We start from the raw sequence: 5,927 nt of genomic DNA on the forward strand, positions 1-5,927 counted from the left end.
TGTGTTTTTTTTTAGATTTCTCCTTCCTTTCAATACTCAACCTCAGATTGACAATACTTGACACTGAACATTGTCATTGTCGTTAACAGGAGGTGTTCAATCTGTATGACATGTTCTACACAAGGTTCTCTTTACACAAAAGAGCCTACAAGCACAAAGTGACCACTGCCATACATTTGATGTAATTAGCCCTTGACATTACTGTCAAGACAGTCTTCTGGGTTGATGTTTGTGCTTATCACCCTACATTTCAAAACACTGTTATACAATTAAACGTTGTATTTCTCCATTAGGATAAACGATGCTTTTCTCAAAGCAGATGAGCACCTCAGCTTTGGAGGTCAGACCCTGTCCACAGCTATAGATGACATGACGGCCTACACTAAGCTGACAGGTAAGTTGACATTTACAACACTGTAACAATAGTTTGGTTGAAGTTTATTATTATACACATATTTAACAGATTGTACTTTAATAGTATAAAATCAAATTAACAGAATGAAGATATTGATAGATATTAGGTTAGTTATAATGAATGTTCACTCGATTATTGAAGTTCCCAGATGAATAAAGAGGAGAGCATAGTAAAAAGGAAACAGATAACTGTCATGATGGGTCTCTGTGATTAAACCCGCATGCAGAACACCACAGGAGACTGAATAAAAGTTCAACAGTTTATTTGGATAAACACACACAGTAAATTGTTTGTACTGGTTCTGGTACAGGTCCGGGACTGGGTTCACAGAGTTATCTGCAGAGAGGGATTGTTTGGTTAGCCAGGTAGCTATGATGTCTTGACAGAGTTTGATTCTGAGTCATGAGGTTCAGACTGATTGGTGGAGAGAGGGAACCAGTTGGGTCCAGAGACTGAGGGTTCAGCATAGAGCTTAGCAGCGGCAGAGCTTAGCATCAGGCTAGCGAGGTTCAGACCTAGAGTTGTTCTCCAAGTTCTCTCCTGAGAACTAGCAGGGAGATTCAGACTGAGGATCTTCAGGTTTGGCTTCTCAGAGCAGGCAGGCAGGTTTCCAAACATGAGCTCCAGAGCTCCAGGCTTCGATCAGGTTTTCCTATGAGGCAGAGAAGACAGAGGCAGGTTAGAATCAGGGTTACTCTCCAGAGCAGACAGAGATTCTATGTGCAGGCTGAGGCTCAGGTTCTGCTAACCAAAACTAGTCAATACTCCGGTGCTGAAGAGAAGTCAAGCCGCTGCTCATATAGCTGGTCTCCTGATGAGATGAATCAGCTTTAGGTGTGCAGGTGGCTTCAGCTCAGGAGACCCAGGGCGCTCTCTGCTGGAGAAAGGTGGCAGATCTCCAGATCCCAACAATAACAAAGCCTAACCTGATTTAAATGTGCAACGTGTAACAGTAGATGAAAAGGAAAAAATAGGACACTTTCCGCTAATGTGACAGTCAAACTTAAATATGAATGGCCGGTTAATTGGATTAAATTGTAGAGCAGCAAGGATATATCGATGGCTACGTTCACACTGCAGGCCTTGATGCTCAATTACGATTTTTTTTGTGAAATACGATTTTTTCACGTTGCCGTTCATGTTTCCCAATACAGTATATGCAACTTGAATGTGATCTGTGTGAACTGCAGTCATACAACGCACGTGTTTCACATGCGCAGTAGAGGACGCAATGACGTCACAGGCCAGCATGCTTTATGTTTATGGAAGTAAACATGGACGGTAGAGCCGGCGTGCATCTTGCGGTCTTTTCCAACCATAAAAACTCAATCTTTTCAATATGGTTAAACATAAATTCTGCTCTCTGCATCATCATCATCTGCCATTGTTGTTGTTTTTTTTGCAGCTTCTGTGTAGCAAGACGCGGAATAGTGACCTTTGTCTGGTATTATTGTCATTCAGGTTGGATGAATGCGACCTGGCCGTTCAGACACAGCATTTGAAAAGATCAGATTCGTATCGGATTCAGGACCACATAGCCAAGTGGTCTGGGTCGGATTGGAAAAAATCGGATCTGTGTTGTTCAGACTGTCATGAAAAGATCAGATCCAGGTTGCATATGGGCCAAAAAATTGGATTTGGGTCACTTCAGACTGCAGTGTGAACGTAGCCTATGTGTACAGATAAAAAAAAATACAAAAGATAACCAGGTATTTTTTCAAATTACTCTGATTCTGAAAAAGTACTGAGCTGAACAAAGAATATTTTTGCAGCTTAGAAAAGAAAAGATGTGTGACAGCCATTGATTAAGGCAAGGGAGGTATATTTACATACCAAATAGGGCTAAAAGGTGGACAGACTTCCTGTCCCTCATTTCAGCTGCATGCACCAGACAAAAAAACTACTCTTTAAAATACACTCCTAAATTTGTCACCAAACCACTGAAACCATTTTGTGTTTCTCTTTGACTTGTAGATACCGTATTTGATCAGATACTGAACTCCACCTCCCAAACACTTCGAGAGGCAAGGGATATATTGAAAAGGATAGTGAGGAGAGACCTCTACTATTGTCTGGGGGAATTTCCCTCAAGACGCTCCCAGCAAGTTATCGAGGTATGCTTGTTTGAGTGCAAATGTAGCATCATGTCAATTAACTGCACTCTATGAATTAATGTTTGACCTCATATATAAGTACCATTTGGAAGTTGTAACATATCACACAGATTGTACACAATTTCTGTTAAGGCAAATTGGAACGCATTCCGTCGACTTGACCCGAATTACTATATTGTGCATGTGAGTTTCATTGTAAACAGGAAAATTCAGTCAACATCTGAAAACATGAAATGTTTCTTTAAGTTGTCATATTTAAACCTTCTTTACTTGGTATTTAGGAAGTTCTATTTGACTATGGAAGAGGGCCTAATGACCCCATAAGAGATGTAAGATTCTACAATAAAAGAACCCCAGATGTCGCAAGGCCTATAACCAGAGATGAGGTGAGATTTCAGGTCAAGAAATTGTATTTCTTTATCATTTTTGCTTATTTATATCACTAATTGTATTCTTCCAAATCCAAAGAACCCACAAATGGATTCAATTTGTTGGTTCAGTATAAACAAGGGCTACTTACCTCTTTTTCAGGTCCCTTGTCTTCTTCCAGAGAGGTTTGAAGAGAGGCTTTATAGAATCTACAGCAAGAGGAGGGATCAAGATCTGGAGGCTGACAAAGAGGCTTTTCGCAACTTCATGCCTCAATAATTAGAAGCCAGGTTTAAAAAAAAAAAAAAAAAAAACATGTAGGGGAGCTACATGACAAATAATGTAACGATGAATATTCACTGAGTTTAACTATTTGACTTAGATTTATGATCCCTCTGTTTTGTCTTCATTCTACCACTTTTATTAACTAAGTTAATACTAAAATATTCATATCAGTTAAAATCTCATATATAACTCTGTATTAATTAATATTCTTATACCAGCTTCAACAGATAGAAACTGCTGAAATTGTTGTTTAAACTTTTTAGATACCCTTTTTGGTTTTATAGTACAGCTAGAAGGAGTGTAAAGTAGCTTTTGTTGCATTAGAAAAATGACTTAATACTTATTCATGGAAAAAGGTTTCTTGAAGTGGAAGGGGTTGAATTAATACAACCAATTTTACTTCATATGAAGAAATAAATCTAAGACAGAAATCAAGAAAAACAGCTATAATTTTACATTGACAAATATTTCAAATTTACATTTTCAGGTACCGGTATATTTTTTTCCTTGTAATGTATTTGGTTTTAGGGTATATAGTTAATTATTTTTGTTTTAATATATATTAATTAGTTTTGCTGGATAATGTTTGCATGTTATCCTTACCATTTGTGTGTGTGTATTTTGTGTTTCAAGGGTATCTTTAGGTATCATTTAAAGGTTGTTCTTACCAAAACGTGCAGTGGTGGAAGCAAATCTTAGCCTGCATGTCCTAACTTCTATGAAAGTGTAATACTTTTAAAAGTTCCACAGAGCTGTTTCAAATTAAACTTTAGGCAAACAAATTATGTTTTCTTCTCCTTTTTTAACACCAGAGGACAACATGTAGCCTATTCATTTACACCTAATAAAATCTGACTAACTTACCTAAGCTAATATTGTTATTTTTCACAATCACTGAAGCACAAGAGAAAAGTTTTAGCTACTCAAGAAACATGAAACTAATTTGTAATTTTTGTTGCTGGTAGATTTAAGTTTACATTAGAATTTTGTTGTTTCTTTTTTAATTTACCTTTCTTTTAATTATTATTATTATAGCCAGAAGTAGTATTAAGATGCAATAAGGAGAGTGTGAAAATGCCTTAAAGAAACTGAAGTTCAACACCAAAGAAAAATTATAAAAATATTATTGAGGAAATGCAGGAAGCTGTTAGAATTCAACTTTATTGTCATTACAATTGTAGTACAGTTGCAAAGCAACGAAATTCAGGTGCAAAGCAAAGAAATGCACCGCACAATGGTTCTTCACGGCTGTGCGGTGGCCGGTGAGCAGTGTTGGGATTAAGGGTCTTGCTCAAGGATCCAGAGTGGCAGTCTATGGGAGGTTGATCTCAGAACCTCTGGGATCCAAGCGCATAGCCTTAAGCACTAGGCTTCCACCTCCCAATCAATTATTATCAATTGTAAACAAGGTTTCATTTATGTAATGCCAATAAATATAGATTAATGTTTCACTGAAAATATAAATACCTGGAGAAAAAATCATTCACATTTTGAATCTACATTTTTTTTGTATTTTAGTTAAATAATAACTTAGATATTCTTTAAGATAGAAAGAAAATGAGATGTTTGTGTAACGCCAATCAGGCGCTACGATATTTAAGATGCCACAGCACATCAAATACAACTTGGCAGAGTTTAAGCCTGATACACTCCTTGACGCAAACTGGAGGTGGCCCCATCTATTTTTCTCAAAATCAAATATATTTTATTTGTATGATTCAATTAAAACAATATTCAAAAGACAATTTTACTGCAGATTCCATTTACCGGGTATTTATGAATTCCATTAGAATTCAGAACAATGTCCCCAGCAATGGGGTTAATACAGAAAATGAAATAAATAACAACCACATTTTCAATAAAAATGCTAAATAAATATGGTTTTATTTATTCAGCAAATAAAACCGTAAAAGATCTTTTAGTTCCCAGTGACTTCAAGGCAGACCAAAGCATTTCCATAAGAAACTCTGGGACCTCAAGCCAAACACTGAAATTATCAAGTCAAAAACAATTACAAATCTGCAGGTCTGTTTAAAGCTGCCTTCTGAACATCGGCTTCTCTGTATCCACAAAAAAACAAAAAATTGGCCAACATAATAGGCCGATCCAAAAATAATAGGCCAACAATAATAGGCCAACATGTTGTTGCCCCTGGGATGTAATTCAATACCCCTAGGCAGAGAAAAGGCACACTCAAAACATTTTATCTCACAAATGGGCTAAGGAAAAATCTGCTCTCACAGGAGACATCCATGGCTTGTCCCAATATTTGGACACCAAATCCTCTATAGGTAGTTTCAATTTGGCTAACAGGCTAAAATCTTGTTAAATTGAAAAATCCATGTCTTCACAATGCACAGCATTGCATAAACAAAATGGAATGCAGCAGGATTGTTTTTGGTCTCTTTGTCACCGGAAAGGGGTAGTAAAAAAGAACAACTTCTTTCAAAATGTACCATATTTAACTAAGTATTTTTTTTTTATACGTCTAGTTTTTAAGTGGAATTGTTGCAGACGTTATGAGCTTTCTTGTCATCTGCATTTTGAAATTGTTTCTCTTCTACACTAATCTTCTTTGTGGTAAACACTTAATTACACTTTCAAAACGTTTTTATTATATGCCTCATGTAGCACCGTCCAAAAGAATCTTCAATTTGATTAAATTCATTTTATTCTTAAACTACCAATGCACAACGGCATTGGAGATGACAACATGTCATCTCAATGCTCTTCAGAGAGACCAT

At 36.7% G+C, this 5,927-nt stretch overlaps 1 pseudogene; it reads left to right on the plus strand.

The window, feature by feature from the left end:
• Nucleotides 1-3,177, plus strand: part of LOC107104558 — an 8,509-nt pseudogene extending 5,332 nt beyond the window's left edge.
• The last annotated feature ends 2,750 nt before the right edge of the window (nucleotides 3,178-5,927 follow it).

This window comes from Cyprinodon variegatus, unplaced genomic scaffold, assembly GCF_000732505.1.
Source record: "Cyprinodon variegatus isolate N-32 unplaced genomic scaffold, C_variegatus-1.0 Scaffold1791, whole genome shotgun sequence".
Classification (NCBI taxonomy): domain Eukaryota; kingdom Metazoa; phylum Chordata; class Actinopteri; order Cyprinodontiformes; family Cyprinodontidae; genus Cyprinodon; species Cyprinodon variegatus.